At 38.3% G+C, this 18,822-nt stretch overlaps 4 pseudogenes; 2 read left to right on the top strand and 2 right to left on the bottom strand.

Moving 5' to 3' along the window:
* LOC117781315 overlaps positions 1 to 13,170 on the top strand; it is a 13,620-nt pseudogene extending 450 nt beyond the window's left edge.
* Positions 13,171 to 13,695: 525 nt separating this feature from the next.
* Positions 13,696 to 15,211, bottom strand: LOC117781316 (annotated as a pseudogene).
* A 1,717-nt stretch (positions 15,212 to 16,928) lies between these two features.
* Positions 16,929 to 17,756, top strand: LOC117782134 (annotated as a pseudogene).
* A 120-nt stretch (positions 17,757 to 17,876) lies between these two features.
* Positions 17,877 to 18,496, bottom strand: LOC117781317 (annotated as a pseudogene).
* Positions 18,497 to 18,822: the final 326 nt, after the last annotated feature.

An 18,822-nucleotide genomic window follows, 5' to 3' on the forward strand; every position in this document is an offset into this window, starting at 1 on the left:
CAAAAAAAAAAAAAAAAAAGGTTTTCTTGGATTGGTTACTACAGAAAGTTCATTCCAAATTTTGCAGACATAGCCAAACCAATGACAGCAGTACTTAGAAAAGACTAAAAATTGACATTAAAAAATCCTGAATACATTAGAGCTTTTGAAAAATTAAAACAACTAATTTCTAATGAACCAATTCTAAAAATTTCAGACTTCAAAAGTAAATTCGTTTTAATTACTGACGCAAGTAATGTAGCTCTTGGAGCAGTAATCTCTCAAGACGGACATCCCATTAGTTTTATTAGCAGAACTCTCAATGACCTCGAAACTAACTACAGTGCCATAGAAAAGAGCTTTTAGCCATTGTATGGGCAACAAAACTTTAGACATTACCTACTAGGACGACATTTCAGAAATCAATAGTGACCATCAACCATTATGTTGGCTGCCAAAATGAAAGAACCAAATTCAAAATTAACCCGATGGAGAGTTAAATTATCTGAATATGACTTTGACATAAAAATATATAAAAGGAAAAGAAAACCACATAGCTGACGCTCTATCACTGAGTAAAAATAGAACAGACTTATTTCGAGAAGAGACACAACATAGCGCTGACGAAGAAAATAGTAGATTAATATTCACTACAGAGAAACCAATAAACACATTTAAAAGTCAAATTATATTCTCTAAAGGCATTCCAAACATAAAAAAAGAACTTCAAAAAAAAAATTAATAATTCACATTACATACGATAACATGACTAAAGATAAAGCCGAAAAATATTTAATAGACCATTTTTACACAAAAACCAGTGCAATGTTTATAGACAGTGATGTATATTTTGAAATAATTCAAAACGCACACAAGGAAATTATTAACACTAGCCATACTAAAATTCTTCGAAGTCTATCAATTAAAAACATTAACTCCTATGCCGAATTCAAGGAACTCATTTGAAAACCCATGAAAACTCCTACACCCCGAATTCAAAACAAATAAACTTTTGTGAAACCTATTATTTCCCTAACAGCCAAATATTAACACAAAACATAATAAACGAATGTCATATTTGCAACTTAGCAAAATCAGAGCATAGAAACACAAAAATGCCAATGAAAATTACACCCAAGCCCGAACACTGTCGGGACAAATTTGTAATTGACATTTATTCTTCTGAAGGCAAACATTACCTTAGCTGCATGGACATTTATTCAAAATTTGCTACTTGAAATATTAAAACAAAAGACTGGATAGAAAGCAAAAAATGCATTAATGCGTATTTAATCAGTTAGGAAAACCAATATTATTAAAAGCTGACCGAGACGGCGCATTTCCAGCTTAGCACAAAAAAATGGCTTGAAAGTGAAGGAATAGAAATACAATTAAATACAACAAAAAAACAGAATAGACATCGAAAGACCATAAAACAATAAATGAAAAATCAGAATAATTATTGCGAATTAACGTAACTGAAATAATAATAGCAAACGAATATTTCCGTAGATCTATTCCTTTATTTAAAAATTCAACATAAGTTAATCACTTATACAACAAATTACAACAAGAACTAAATGGTATAATCTTTCATCATGAAAATCGCAATAAACGCGGACTGTTCAATGTAGTAGGCTCATTATGCAAATTCCTTTTTGGTACACTTGACGATAACGACAGAGTGGAGTTCGAAAAACATTAATAATCTATCTTTAAATATTGTTTAAATTAATGAAATAAATGATATAATAAACATAATCAACAATGATATGAAAAGAATACAAGAACATCAAAAAAGAAAAATATACAAGATACTTTTACTTACCAATTATCACAATTTATAGAATACATAGAAGACATTGAAATGGGTATGCAATTGTCAAGACTAGGACTTTTCAATTCAAAACTACTTACCTATGAAAACTTGACAGCGTCAATAACCGAAACATACTACTAATTAAAACATTCACTTGGATTAACTACCAAGATAAAATCATACTAATTATATCCATATCCCAATTGACTTTCAGTCCACTAACACTATCAAAATTATCCCATATCCTGATCATAATGGCTATCAACTTGATTACATTAGTACTACTTCTTATTTTGAAAAAGATAATAAAATTTATAATCGAGATAATAAACCAGTAATTGACGAATGCATAGCAAAAATTTTACTGCACACAACACCAATTTGTAACTTTGAACGCATAAATAACAAAGAAATGATAAAATACACTGAACCAAATACCATTGTAACTTGGAACATAACTAATACAGCTGTAAAACAAAATTGCCAGAAAAATAATGTTGATCTTAATATTCAAGGCAATAAAATTATAAGTATAAATCATTGCAAAATGCAAAAATGACATAATTTTAAGCGACAACTATCTACAACCAGAAGTTGATTTTACACCATTGTATCCCCCCTTAGAAATAATTAAAGTTAAACCTATCAAGCATGATGACATTGTAAAAATTGTATCACAAAATAATGTCTTTACATATGCAATCATCATAAACATAACCATCATATTCATAATTATATTTTTATATCTAAAACAGCGGTGGGCAAGGAATTTGCAATCGTGAGCACTACAACAACATCTACAACAAAACAACTTCTGAAGTCATAAATCAAAGCAAAATGAACAAGTTAACACGAGTTGTCAAACCGTTGCTTAAGTGGCAAAGCGGAAGCGCAACAGCAGTGTCGTTGACCGATATTGTGCAAGATCACCTGCAGTTCACAATTCGGCTAACGTCAGCAGCTCACGTTCGGCATCAGACCAACAGTTCGATGCCCGCAACTTCAGTGGAATATGAGCGTCACCGTGGGAACGCCGATTCTGCACTTTTAGGGCATAGGGCTAGTTGTAATTATAATTCATTCTGTTCTCTAGAGTTAGTTGAATTTTGGCAATAAATGAATACGGTTCGGATCGCGAATCAAAGACAAAGTTATTTTTATTCATTAAACGGTTCGGTCAACTCCTTAACTGGCGCCCAACGGCAAAAAAAAACTTGCTACCCGTTAAGCGAATCGCAAAAACGAAAGTTAAAATAAAAAAAAAAAAAAAAAAGCAACGGCCCAACGCCTCTGTATGTGATTTAAACAAAAAAAAAAAATTAATTAAATTTATATTAAAAGCAAAGCAGCAGCGTCAACGGCCTCTGTGAAAGAACTTATTATCAGTGATATTCTATACGAAGCAGCAGCTAAACAGCCTCTGCACGAACTAAATCATTTTGTGAAATAAAACAGCAGCGCTAAACGGCCTCTGACTAAAAAACTGCAAAACGTCAACACCGACGGCAGACCTAAACAAACAAAATATTCAAAAAAAAAAAACTGCAAAGCGTCAACACCGACGGCAGAACTTAACAAAAAACAAATTAAATTCGTAAAAAACTGCAAAGCGTCAACACCGACAGCAGATTTCAACAATAGCAACAACACCCAAACGAAGCAGAAAGGAAGCGTTAACACCGACAGCGGCGACAACAAGGACATCAGCATACAACAGCAGGACTCAACCCAGGAGCAAGCGAAGAAGAAGGCGTTAGATTAACTTCTAAATTCTAAGACAAGCATGTGAGTGGAGTGTTCTTTGTATAAAAAATTTTTTTAATTAAAATTTCGATAAAATAAACAAATTAAAAATTATTTTAAAAAAATATATTATTCCAAATTTTGAAGAGTCTTTATGAGTGATAGGGAATTAGACGAGTTAAGTGAAAAATTCAGGAAATTAAAAGGTTCAGATTTTCAAGAACAGTGCCAAAACCAAAAAATGGCAATAACCCCAGATCAACTGAAAGCCATTATTGAGGGCGCAGTTTCCAGTGCATTGGTCCTGCAGGAAAAAACTTTTGAGACCAAACTTCAAGAAATTAAGGAGCATTTTAGCAAAGTTAATATCAACACCCCTGAAATAGTGACGTATGAAGACGCCACTATTAAATTATCAGTCATCTGCCACGAAAACCTCGATGTAGTGAAGTCTCTTCCAGACTTCGAGGGCAAACATGAGACATACGTCTCATGGAGGAAAGCGGCTCACATTGCTTATAGAGTATTCGAGAACTACGTGGGCAGCTCTAAACACTATCAGGCCCTAGCTATCATAAGAAATAAGATTAAGGGACCAGCGGACACGATTCTCTCCTCTTTCGATACACCTTTGAACTTTAAAGCAATAATTGACCGACTGGACTTTACGTACGCAGACAAGCGACCCATTTACTTAATTGAACAGGAAATGTCAACACTTCGTCAGGAAATCTCTCCCTGCTGCAATATTATGATGAGGTGGAGAAGAAATTAACTCTCCTCACCAACAAAACAATTATGACCTACGATACCACTGTGGCGTCATTAAATGAGAAGTACAGAGCAGATGCTCTTCGCGTTTTATATCAGGCGTTAGAAAGTCGTTAAGCGATGTTCTATTCTCCGCAAGACCAGCCGACCTCCCTTCTGCACTAGCGTTGGCACAAGAGGTTGAATCCAACCACGAAAGGTACAATTTTGCTAGTAACTTCGCGAGAAGTATGGAGGAAAGAGCTCAGAAATTTGAGCAAACAGCCAAGTAGAGACAGAACTGTGACGTCGGACAGAAATGTTCAACAGGGAAAAAACCCTTATTTTTCAAAGAGACAAGGACCCCCCAGACAGGACCAAGTTCAGCCCATGGACGTGGATAATTCATCCCGTTTCAGGCAACCCACTCAGTACCAACAGGGTCAGCCTCAAAGGCAAATCCCAAATCCAAACAACACTTGGCAGCAAGAACAAAATAATCAGACTAATTCTTACAACAGCTTTGGACAGACAAACAAACGACCAAACAGTGGAACCGCCAGGTTCACAGGTCCAAAACAGCAAAGAATTAACCATTTAGCTCAGAGGAAGACTCTACTAACCAAGAAGACACGTACCAGACTGAAGCAGAGTTAGAAGCAGAGGACATAGACGACGAATCGACAGACTATGACCAGCTAAATTTTTTAGACATAACTCCCTTTCCGTTCATAGAAAAGAACAATAGCAGGAGAAAAATAAAACTTCCAAGTAAAATCAATTCATGGCCATAACGCCATAGACAAAAGTGCGTAATGCACCTCTTCGGAACCCTACGACATTTTCATCTTACCAAACTTAATGACATTCGACGGAATTATTGGACTTGACTTATTACGACAGACTGACGTTCACTTGGATTTTAAAATAAAAAACTTACAACCAGCAACAGTTCCGAGGAAATTCAATTCTTTAAATGTTCAAACGTAAATTTTACAAAAGTCGAAGACATCAAGTACCCCAACCAATAACAGATAAGTTTCAGGCTATGCTAGGAGACCGAATGGGTGTCTTTGCAGACCCAGATGAGGCACTCCCTTACAACACAAACATTATCGGCACAATTCGGACTGAAAACGAAGACCCCGTCTATTCAAAATTATACCCTTACCCAATGGGTGTTTCGGACTTTGTTAATTCAGAAACTCAGGCCTTGTTAAAAGATGGCATAATCAGACCATCTCGATCACCTTATAACAACCCCGTCTGGGTAGTTGACAAAAAAAGGGACTGACGAGCAGGAAACAGGAAAACGCTTGTAATAGACTTTCGAAAACTCAATCAGAAAACAATAGACGATAAATACCCTATTCCTAACGTGGTATCCATTCTGTCGAACCTTGGTAAATCGAAATACTTTACGACGTTAGATCTCAAGTCAGGCTTCCACCAGATTCTTCTTGCAGAGAAAGATAGAGAAAAACAGCTTTCTCGGTTGGAAATGGGAAGTATGAATTTTGCAGACTTCCTTTTGGACTGAAAATGCACCCAGTATTTTTCAGAGAGCCATTGACGACGTGCTTAGAGATCAAATTGGGAAATCATGCTACGTTTACGTTGATGACGTAATCATCTTTTCAGAAAGCATGGATGACCATGTAAAGCACATCGCATTGGTCTTGGACAAATTGTATGAAGCTAACATGAGAGTTTCACGTGAAAAGTCCAACTTTTCAAAGAGAGTGTCGAATACTTAGGCTTTGTCGTATCACGAGGAGGTATTAAAACATGCCCGAACAAGGTGAAAGCCATTCGTGACTACGAACAGCCCACAACATTGTTCAATGTCAGGTCGTTCCTTGGGCTAGCAAGCTACTACAGATGCTTTATCAAAGACTTCGCATCTATAGCAAAACCGATAAGTGACATTTTAAAAGGTGAAAATGGCAAGATAAGCGCTACACAATCAAAGAAAATACCGATAGTCTTTGATGAGAAACAGTGTCAGGCTTTCGAGAAGCTTAAAGAGGTTCTTGCTTCTGAAAACGTTATACTTTTTATCCGGATTATAAGAAAGCATTTGACCTTACAACAGATGCTTCGTCCTTGGATTGGGAGCTGTCTTATCTCAAGACGGAAAGCCAATTACCATGATTTCAAGGACTTTGAAGGATAGAGAGCTTAACTTTGCAACCAACGAAAGGGAGTTACTCGCTATAGTTTGGGCTCTGAAAAATCTCAGAAACTACCTATACGGAGTAAAAACTTGAACATTTTACGGATCATCAGCCTTTGACCTTTGCGGTCTCAGATCGCAACCCGAATGCAAAAAAGCGTTGGAAAGCATTCATAGAAGAACAAAACGCACAAATTTTTTACAAGCCAGGCAAAGAAAACCACGTCGCTGATGCGTTGTCGCGGCATAACATTCATGCCCTAGAAGACGATGCGCAATCGGATATTGCCACAATACACAGCGAAATGTCGCTCACCTACACTATAGAAACATCTGACAAACCAGTCAATTGCTTTCGAAATCAAATAATAATTGAGGAAAGCCAGGTTGACTCAGATCGTACGGTTATTATGTTCGGGGAAAAAACCCGACACCTCATAGGCTTCTCAAACAGAGAATCGCTTATCAAAAGAGTATGCGACGTTGTCAAAAGACGTGGTAAATGCAATCTTGTGTAATCTCCCAACACTGGCATTTGTGCAACACAAGTTAGTAGAAACTTACCCGACGACGACATTTCGCCACACAAAACGCATGGTAACCGACGTCATAAATAAAAGTGAGCAAAAAGAAATAATCGTTACAGAGCATAATAGGGCCCATAGAGCCGCTCAGGAGAACATTAAGCAAATTCTCGAAGATTATTTTTTCCAAAATGACAAAACTGACTTATGAGGTTGTTGCAAACTGCAGAATCTGCCAGAAAGCTAAGTATGATCGGCATCCACAGAAACAGGTATTAGGAGAAACACCAATCCCGTCACATGTGGGCGAAATTTACATATCGATATATTTTCGACAGACAAAAACACTTTCTTACTTGCCTGGATAAACTTTCAAAGTTCGCAGTTGTTCAACCCATTGCTTCCAGAACAATAATTGACATACAATCGGCAATATTACAGCTTTTAAATTTCTTTCGACGTACAAAGACCATATATTGCGATAACGAACCGGCAATAAAATCAGAAACAATCAGGACACTTCTAAGCAATCAGTATGATGTCCAAGTCGTAAACGCACCACCACTCCATAGTACTTCGAACGGTCAAGTGGAAAGATTCCACAGCACTCTCAGCGACATCGCACGATGTCTTACAGCCCAAAGAAAGATCACCAACACAATAGAAGCAATACTACAGGCCACTATAGAGTACAACAGAACCGTGCACTCGGTCACAGACAAACGGCCGATTGACATAATTCATTCATCCCTCCAGAGCTTGATGCAGAAATTAGAGATAAAGTCCTTAAAGCACAACAAATACAAATGGAAAGACTTAACGAAAAAAGACAAGACAGAAATTTCCAAGTAGGTGACACTGTGCTCATAAAAGCAAACAAACGGTTAGGAAATAAACTCACACCTTTGTACACCGAAGGAAGAGTTGACGCGGACTTGGGGACAACAGTCCTAATAAATGGGAGGGTGGTCCATAAAGACAATTTGAGATAATTTTAAAGTTCCTTTTTCCATTCACATTACAGGATTTGGGTTACACTACTTTTTCTAACAACGACGACAGCCAAACTGACAGACTACACTAACGCAAATTACATTCCAGTTATGGACGGAGACGTGACCATATGGAGTGAATTTCAACACCTAAAGCACACGACCAACTTAACAAAATACTCGGAGATAGCGGAGGAAACAGAAAAGCTGAAAAAACACTTTCCTCAGAGCCACATGAGACAATTACTGGACTCGGACATACGACACCTACGAACTCTTTTAGCTACAATAGAAATCCATCACGCTAGAAGCATTAACCTGATAGGCTTTAAAGGTAGTAGCCGGTACTCCGGATTTTGACGATTTCGAGGAGCTCAGGTTCACTGAGAAACAGCTTGTTGAATCAGAAAATAGGCAAATTTCCATAAATACAAAAACTCAACAACAGATAAACCAATTAACTGATAGCGTAAACATTTTGATAAAAAACTCACAAAAGACGCAAATCAACTCAGAACACTTATACGAGATATTACTTTCAAGAAATAGAATTGTAATAACAGAACTTGAAGCTCTCATGTTATCAGTCACCCTTTCAAAAATTGGAATAATAAACCCTGCGATTTTGGATTCAGACGACTTAAAAGATATAATCAATGAACACTCTACAAATATTACTATTACAGATTTAATGGAAGTTGCACAAATTAAAGTACTATTAAATAATCATTTTTTGCACTTTATTATAAAATACCTAGACCTAGTTTAGAATGTAAAAAATTAACCATTTACCCTGTCCAACACAACGGCACTATTCTTAACTTCGGCAAAGACAACAACATAGCTGACTGCGGTAATAAGGTTGTACCGATTGGAAACTGCAGCGCCACGCTCACCACCACCTTCTGTAGAAAGTTGCCCTACCCAACATGCGCACAACAACTCCATTCGGGCGGCATCGCACATTGCACTACTCGCCCCAGCCATCTCGATTCGATGACAATCATCGATGAAGGCGTTATAATTATCAACGAGGAACAGCCACTGTCGACGAGCAAACGGTATCCGGAACATTTCTCCTCACTTTTGACAAGGAAGTAAGAGTCAATGGCTCCGTTTTCAGGAACAAAAAACTTCGTAAGGAAATCTCCTGGACCATCTTCGTCAGCACTTCTCAATGTGACGGGCCACCTCGAAATACTGAGCCTGCCATACTTGCAGAAACTGAGTGCGGAAAACCTTCGGTATATCGTCCAGATGGAAGAGGGACTTTCAAAACGGCCTATTATATCCGGACTGGCCGCAACTACCCTTTAATCCTCTGCTACGCTGCACTCAAGCTGTGCAGAAAACATCGAAGGAGTCAACGCCAACATGATATCCAAGTCGTCATTGATGGCCTCAAGAAGACCGAGGACGTCCTTCACTTAAAGGAGGGAGGAGTTAACACGAGTTGCCAAACCGTTGCTTAAGTGGCAAAGCGGAAGCGCAACAGCAGTGTCGTTGACCGATATTGTGCAAGATCACCTGCAGTTCACAATTCGGCTAACGTCAGCAGCTCACGTTCGGCATCAGACCAACAGTTCGATGCCCGCAACTTCAGTGGAATATGAGCGTCACCGTGGGAACGCCGATTCTGCACTTTTAGGGCATAGGGCTAGTTGTAATTATAATTCATTCTGTTCTCTAGAGTTAGTTGAATTTTGGCAATAAATGAATACGGTTCGGATCGCGAATCAAAGACAAAGTTATTTTTATTCATTAAACGGTTCGGTCAACTCAACTTGTATACATATATATTATGAAGACACGAGATTGAGAGTGTGTGGTGTTTACCGACAAATCATAAGATTTTTATTTTTGTCCACTGACTAAGCTGTTTGAAGGTGATTTACAATGAATTTTTTCTTTTGACTGTTTCTGTTAGGTTTATGTCGAATCATGGAAAGGTTAACGGGGGTCTTTGATCTATTTTGCAAGCATAATTTGCCAGCAGATATAAATATGTATTTGTAATCCTGTTGTTGCCCTTGAAAAACAAATTATTCAGGTAAAAAACGGCTTTTATCTTATCACAACCCATTTGGCGATAGTTAAAACTGTCATTGAGCGATTAGAAACGATTCTGAATCGTTTGTTCATTTTATTATTATTATTCATTTTGCATTTCCCACCGTTCAAATTCATAAATGGCTTTAAGAATTACACCGTGCTTATTACAAATAACGACATAGACAGGTGTCTCGCTCTTGACCAAATCGAACACCTGTTCGTATCATCACCCATTTCCAATCTTCGCACAGTTACACGTGCCACTGCCTCACAAAACAATTGAACTCCAATCGCATTTTATCAGTTTAGTCATTTCCTGAATGCCAAAACGAGTCAAGATTATAGCCAAAATGGCCGACCTGGATTTGTTTTAAATTTTGTACAGACCTCTAGATTCCTAGAACCTAATGATGATGACGATGATTACATGCATATTGATGTATGTATGATTGATGAGCTGGGTTGGGTCTAGTCCAGACTGATAACATGACACTCACATGACATTAACCTAAACGATTGGAAAATTGCATAGATGATAGCCAACAATGTTGTGAAAAGACACTCTACTACATAAAAGTCGATTTTAAATGTAAATGAGTTACACTTTGACATACAATTGGAACAATAAAAATATAATACTAGTGTAAAAAAGTTAAACGAAACTACATTGTCTATTGGGTTGTCAAATGAATTCAAAATTTCATTTCAGAATTTAAAATAGGCCAAAATTGAGCTTTCTTCAAAAATGTTATCATTTTAATAATTAAAAAACAACGAAAGGATTTTCCACAATATTGAATAAGTATTTCACATGTAGAAATTTACATATTTTTTTATTTAAAACTTCGACTTGTAAATCGTATAATACTTAAGTATTATTTTTTTTCATATTCAAACTTATTTTAAGAGTATACAGGTGCAGTCTCATTGTAAAATGCACACTTTGTACGTATCTTATCATTTATTTCAATAATCACTTATCACCTTATCAAGTACATCATGTAGTACCTATTTTAATAATTTAATAACCTATACTTAAATAGCCTTGTTAACAAACACTGATCATTGATCATGAATACGATTAAATCAATGTTGTAAACGCCAATTATTGATAATTTTACAAATTATTTTATAAAGACGTGTTAAAAACATTAATTCAGCTAGGCTGAATTTATGTTTGAATTTAGTTATTATATTCAAATGTTTATTCGTACTGTAAATTAACAAATTATATAATAAAACTTTTTTTTTTTTTAAATGACAATTAAAAGTAGAAAAATCTTAATGAACGTTTAAAGTAAAATTAATAATTAGTTATAACATGGTTTTTAAATTTGTTATTTTGCAATTTAATAATTATGATTAGAAAATATAATAATTTTAATTAAAAATAAACTAACCAGATTTTTAAGGATTATATTAAATGCTATCTTTTAGAATATTGACTTATTGATTAATAATTTTAATAAATGTTTAATTATTTTGTAATTGCAGGAAATGGCACTGAGTCCCACATCGCCAGCCTATGCGGACTGGAAAGTGTCGCCCCTACCGCTCAACTTTGATGTCTATCTGTTTAACTGGACGAATCCGGAGGATCTCTACGAAGGGTCACCTAGGAGGCCGCACTTCCAGCAATTGGGACCATATCGGTTTAGGGAGCTACCCGACAAAGTTGACATCGAGTGGCACAATCAGAACGCTTCCATATCCTTTCGCAAAAGGCCTTCTTTACTTTGATGCAGCCGGCAGCAATGGTACCTCAACGATATGGTAACCTCGGTCAACACTGTGGCCCATGTGAGTTAAAACATTCAATTACAACTATATTTAAGACTTGACCTAATGAAACGTGTCTTCCAACAGTCTGGAGCTCGACGTTTTCGAACTTCCTTCAATTATTAGGCGCTTGCCGCCACAACGTTGAGTGGCACGCAGGAAGTCTACGAGACGAGAACCGCCGAGGAATGGTTGTTTAAGGGCTATATCAGTTCATTGGTCACAGTGGGCAAGTTTTTACGTCCCAGGATGTACCCTACGATCGAGTTGGCTATCAGTATCCACGCAATGGCACCACGGACTTTGATGGAGATATTAACATGTTCACCGGTGCGGATGACATTAGTAAAATGGGTCAAATCCATACGTGGAATAATTTGACACACCGGCGCCTTTGAGGGTGTTTGTGGCAATGTCATGGGCTCTATGGGTGAATTCTTTCCTCCCAATTTGAACACAAACCAAACTGTCTACATGTATATGCCCAAGATGTGCCGTGCCGTGCCGCTGGACTATACCGAAACAGTCACAGTGCATGGGGTTACCGCATATAAATTCAGTGGCACAAGACGTGCTGTGGACAATGGCACCATGTATCCGGAGACTAGTTGCTTCTGCGTGGATGGCCAATGCAAACCGTCGGTGTTATCAATATTGCACGCTGTGCTTACAATGCCTCTATACACATGTCATATCCACACTTTTATCTGGCCGATCCCAGTTATCTAGAGGCAATTGATGGACTGCAGCCGGACAAAGAGAAGCATGAATTTTACATGGCACTGGAACCAAACGCTGGCGTGCCCATGGATGTGGGCGGTGGTTTCCAGGCCAATTATCTGATGGAGCCGATAAGTGGAGTTGGGTAAGTTGATTGAATATACATTGCCTGATCCGATGCTGACTTTTCTCTTACAATTCGCAGTCTCTATGCGCGCGTGCCACGCGTCATGATGCCCTTGATGTGGGCCGAGGCGTGTCCGTGTTAGTGAAGAAATTGCCACGCAAATTGGACTGGTGCCGTTAATTGTATTGATTGGACAGATCTTTACTGGCATACTGCTTGCCGGCGGTCTCATCTGCACCTGCTGGTATCCCACGCGCAAACTGACGCGTCTCTGCCACAGCGACGATCCAAAGGTCAAGGCTTCCGTGCTGCGTCCACTCACCACGTTTGGTGTCAGCGCCAGTGCCACAGGTGCGACACAAATCCGACCCCATGACAGCCACAACGATCGTGTGGGCGTCCGTCTCTTGGATTATAGACGCAGCTCGGGACTAACCGATAGCGGCTGTAATTCGGCCAGTGAGAGCCTCATCGGAAGCATCAGCTCAACAGATGTGATAATTGGTTAATTACATATACATATAGCCACGAACATCGCCGATGCTGTTGCACGATAACTATGTACACACACAATATATCCATATCACGTTTATATGGTTTCCTCAAATTACTGCGCACTTGGTCGCGGGAATAGCGAGAGATTAATAAGATTATTTATTTATTAGTGCCAAAAACAATGAAAATGAAAGTAAGGAAAATCAAAGTCATTAACTATTTTAGTAGGTAAATTTAGCTCTGTATATAAGTGATTATTATCATAGCTTCCCCATTGTTAAAAATTTAAACTGCGCACGTCCAAAGTATTTTTTATATTTATATATATAAATTTAAAGCATAACAACTATTTTTATAAGCGATTTTAGTTTTCCTTTTGTTTTTTTTTTTTAAACAAAACGACATAACTCGCGTCTGAATTGAAATGAAGTGATAAAACTCAAACGTGTATCTGATAAGAATACGCGGAATAATATATAAAACATCAATTCCTTAAAAGTTAAAACAAATAAAACCAAATTGAAAAGAAAACAAACTGCTTAAACACTTTTTAGCCAGCTGGAGATGGCCCAGAAACAAAGGCTAACAAAGCTAAAGCTAACGAGGGCATTGAAGGTGCCTGCACCGTTGCCCGGGTTGCCCAAATCCAGCTGGGAGGAGAGCTCTTCCGGCACATCAAATAGACACGATCAACGCCAAAGCCAAAGATCAGTTTACGCAATCGTTCCACATCCACATAATCGTTGGCCGAGACCAGATGGTTAAGGTGCTCTCATTAGTTCCATTCACGGCTGCCACCAGATTATGCAACTGTTGTGCACTATTGGCCGCAATTCCTGCACGTACGGGAAAGTGATTGCCTGTCCGGTGGAGGTCACGTTATTGTCGTTGATAGCCTGCAGCATTGCGTCGCATTGCGATTGAGAATACTCTCCTACCGGAAATCTGCACTCCAATTGGTGGTCCAGCCAATGGAAGAACCGCCTGCTTATAGCGCATACAGCCGGCAAAGAAACGCGCCGGATCCACAGGCACTGATTTATTCTGGTCCACGGGACCGGCAATAATGTCCGCATTTATCCAGACAGGATATGTCATCTTAGGATGGGCAATGATCAGTTGAAGAAGAAATTAAAACTCAATTCCCACTCACCTTTGGTATAGTCTCATCTAGTATATTCAGCGAGCCTTCGAATACCTCAATGGACTTGAAGTCAACTTGACGCCCTTCTCCGCACCCTCGTTGACTTCGTTGTGCGCCTTGATTTGATATAGAAAATCCTCCAGCGTCAAATCGGAGACATTTGCAGGCGGATGTGCCATAACCGGCAGATTGTGACCCTCGCCATTCAATTGGCCCAGTACAATGTCCGCCTCAATCATGTCAATGTCACCTTTGGAGCGTTAGAAAAGTTCAAGTAAGTGCAGAAATATACAGTCAGTCAAGAAACATATTTGACAGGTTAAGAAAATAATAATAATAATAATTTAAAACTTTTCAATTACTTGTGGTTTGTTCGTTTATAAAAAAATTAAGTAAAAATATATCCAATGAGTTTACATTTTATTTTAAATTAAAAACCATTTTATTTTTGAATACCCTGTGCCCATTAAAATTTAGCAAAAAAAAGTATGTATGTATCTGGTAATTATCTATAATGTCGTCTAATCTAAAAAAAAAATAAAGAAAACCCCAAATAGGGGTGATTTATGATGAATTTACCAGTAAAAATTAGACTTGGTAACAACAATAAAATAGGTTATTTTGTATGAAAATTTCAAAGATTTTTTAAAAAATAAACTAACCCGAATCTAATTTTATTAATAAAATAAACAAATGCGCGTTTATGTGAATTAGTTTCATTGTCAAAACATTTACTTGACACACTGTATATGCACTTTTTTTGTGAAAACAATTACGCCCACTGTCTATGTTTAATTCTTACCGCTCAGCGCCTCCGCCAGCAGCTGCTGACTGTTGACGGCATGTGCCCAGCTGATGGACGTCAGATTGGCCGCCTTGGCGATGAGTTTGCCCTTGTCGAAACGCCCCATCTCTAGAATTGCATGGTCCTGCAGCACAATGTCAACAAAGGGAGTATTCGATGACGTTTCCAAGTCGGAATAGAAGACGGTTTCGTTTAAAGCAGCTCCATTGATTTTAACCGCAACGAATGCTATTTAAATCAATTTCAATATTATTAATACAAGGCAGAGAAAACTGGAACTGCACAAGACAAGCGAATGAGAGTGGGAGGGAGTCTTACCTTTGGGCAAATGGCGAATGGAAATCAACACTCTCCGAGAGACAAGTCACATGAATGAAGAGCCAAAAGCAATTGTTCACCGCTTACCCACAAATAGAGTACATTTACCGTTTGAATACATTGGTATTTGCGTGTGTGAGAACATGTATATGTGTGCGCGTACACACTGTGACGGTTTATGAATATGAATTTCAATTAAGTCGTTGCTTTCAGTAGCAATTTTACAGCTAAAATTAAAATAAAACTGCGATGCATATAAATAAAGATGCAATGCACTTTATGATAGCTACGGAAAATGACAGCTGCAGAGCGCAGACGCAATAGAGTGCAAGTGATGCGAATATTTATTTAGATAAGTAAAAAACATTACCAAACATGCAAATCGATTACAAGTGATTGTGACCCATGGCATTCAAGGATTGAACCCATGTCCACAGGTTGAAGACGGGCTTTTAATTACCATGTTCTCGCTGCAGCTAGCGAAGCGACACAATTGAAATGCCATTAATCAGTAAAAAATATAAATAATCGTGATAAGACAATCAAGCGATTAAGATTCAAGTATTTTCTTTGCCTTATCGATGACTTTTGTTGTTTTATATAGCTATTAATTATTAAATGCTCAATTACTTACGAGACCAAGTTAGAAATTATTTCATCAAAGCATTAGCTGGCAATAAAATTATTAAGTATTGTTCTCAAAAACTGATTTCAAACTTGGGAAGTTAACCGCGAGTTGAAGCTCTTATTTGCGATAACAAATTGTATACTGGTTCAAAATTGTCATCGACATTGATCTCTATGTATCGAAAACAATCGATAGTGATAGTTAAAAAAGTTGGCTATATATTTTGTATTAGCCTTCAGGTGGAAAATCTGAATATGCAATGACTTTTGAAATAAATTAATAATTTGATAAGTATTTAAAATTTAGAAATTCGTAGCAAAAAAAAAGAAAAACAAAACTGAAAATGGGTACAAAAATTAAGAATGTCCATTTTACTGAACTTATCTTTTTAAGTACAAAAAATCAAACCAGATTGGAAATTTTGCAGGGTGGCAGCCTTTGCGCCGTGTGGCAATCTTCCACACCAGTGCTGGCAAGTTTTTAGGGGGAACAATAGTTGTTTCTGTCTGGAGAGCATCTAAATTTGTTTATTTTGGGCAGTTTTGTGAGTCTTACTTAAAATATTAATGGCAAAACTTAGGAGAATATATTTTTTTAAAATAGCTAGATTTAATTAATCCAAACTAATCTGAAAATAGCCATTTCTAGCTCTAAAATAGCTAAGTTGGCAACAGTGTATTACACGTACGTGTTGGCTTTCAATTTCACTTTGACTGTTCAATCGCGCACAATCAGCGAGTGGTAGCGCCTTGATAAGGCCGGCACAATTGTGAGACATACTCATTGGCCAAGTACATCGAAAGTGATAAATTTGCAGCGGCACAATTGTGAGACATACTCATTGGCCAAGTACATCGAAAGTGATAAATTTGCAATTATGGTTGATCTAATTCAGAAAGGTGCTCTATTCTTGATGAGCCAGAAGTGTTACGATAACTACTTGGATCACAATTTCCTCGATGGTGAGCTAACAACAACTGATTGGAATAGTTAATAAATTGTACATATCTTTGTTTGTTGTTATCTTCCAGTGCCGTGCTTCAAGGCGCTGCTGAGCAAAGGTCTCGGCATTGGCATTATTGCCGGTTCGGTGCTGGTCAAAGTGCCGCAGTTGCTAAAATTCTTAATAACAAGTCCGGCGATGGCATCAATTTGTTTGGCGTAATGCTCGACCTTTTGGCCATAACATTCCATATGTCGTACAATTTTATGAACGGTTATCCCTTCAGCTCCTGGGGCGACAACACATTTCTGGCCCTTCAAACAGTTGCCATTGCTGCCCTGGTGCTCTTCTTTGGCGGACGTAAGCCTCATGCTTTCTTCTTTCTGCTCGCCTATGCGGGTCTGCTGTACGTGCTCAACTCGGGCCTGACGCCCATGAAGGCCCTGCTCACCATACAGAGCTGCAACATTCCCATTCTCTTGGTTGGCAAACTCTCAAGCACTGACCAACTATAGAGCCGGTTCTACGGGTCAGTTGTCGGCGGCGACAGTGATCATGATATTTGCCGGATCGCTGGCACGCATCTTTACCTCCATTCAGGAGACGGGCGATCAGATGATCATCATTACATTCTGCGCCTCCACATTTGCCAATGGTGTGATTGTCGCCCAGCTGCTTTATTACTGGAACAAGCCAGTGCCAGGGCAGGTGCCAAAGGATGCTGTCAAGGCCAAGAAACCCAAGAGCAAGAAGGATGACTAAGGGATTGTGTATTAGCTTTTAAGACAACGTTTTCTCGACATTATAGAACAAATATCAAGACACTTATTAAATGTATGCCTAGTAAATTGAAAACCAAGTTTATACAGTATTTATCCAGATTTAGCAATCATCGCTCTCAAAGTACTTTTGCAGCAGATTCAAAGCCCTGTAGCGATGCGAGATTTGATTCTTCTCGGACTTGGGCAGCTCGCATAGGTTAACTCAAAGCCGTTGGGCTGAAATACTGGATCCCTGTAAGGAGAAAGGTTACTCAACAATATTCCTCTTAATTTAACGCTTCACCATCACCATCCAAAGTCGCGTGGTCCACGTGGCTCCACGATGATGCCCTCGGTAATGCCCTGAAAGATTTTCGGCTCCGATGTGCAGTCCTCACAGTAGGCAAATGTACAAACGGCTCTCGCTGATTTATCTTCCCAGCCAGCTAGCAGACGATGCAATCCTCTGGCTGCAGTTTGTCTAGAAACCATTTGATATACGGACCGGGAAGTCCCTCCAGCATTAAAGCACAGACTGGTGTCCTCGATGAGCACAGGTCCATCCACTTGCCTGGCTGCTTCCTTGCACTTTATTATCGCAATCTCTTTAATCTCCCCCTGCAGCTCGGGTAAATCCACCTTCTTTGAGATAACCGTGCGGGGGAAGTTTGGCCCCAATATGGCAATCAGCTCCTCCAGCTTCTTGGCATTGCCCGTAACAAAGGTAATTGATTTCGACATGCTGTCACTATTGTTGTCACCAATTTAAATAAATTTTGTAGTCGGTTCTGTTGTCAACAAATCAACAGAAGCTTCACATAAAATGCCGGCGATCGATTGTGAAATCAGCTGTTTGCCCGCTCAACAAAACAGGGTGGTTATACAATTCAATTTTAAATCTGTGGCGAGCAATTGAACCGCGTCGTATAAACGTTGTAAACGTAGATTCAGTTATTTAGGGAATTCTAAATGATATAAATTCATTTTCATACTGCAGATACAGATATTTATTTTATATTTAATTTACGTTTTCTTATTAATTTTGGTAAAATCAAATTAAATAAGTC

The sequence above is a fragment of the Drosophila innubila genome (assembly GCF_004354385.1).
Source record: "Drosophila innubila isolate TH190305 chromosome 2L unlocalized genomic scaffold, UK_Dinn_1.0 4_B_2L, whole genome shotgun sequence".
NCBI classification, from domain to species: domain Eukaryota; kingdom Metazoa; phylum Arthropoda; class Insecta; order Diptera; family Drosophilidae; genus Drosophila; species Drosophila innubila.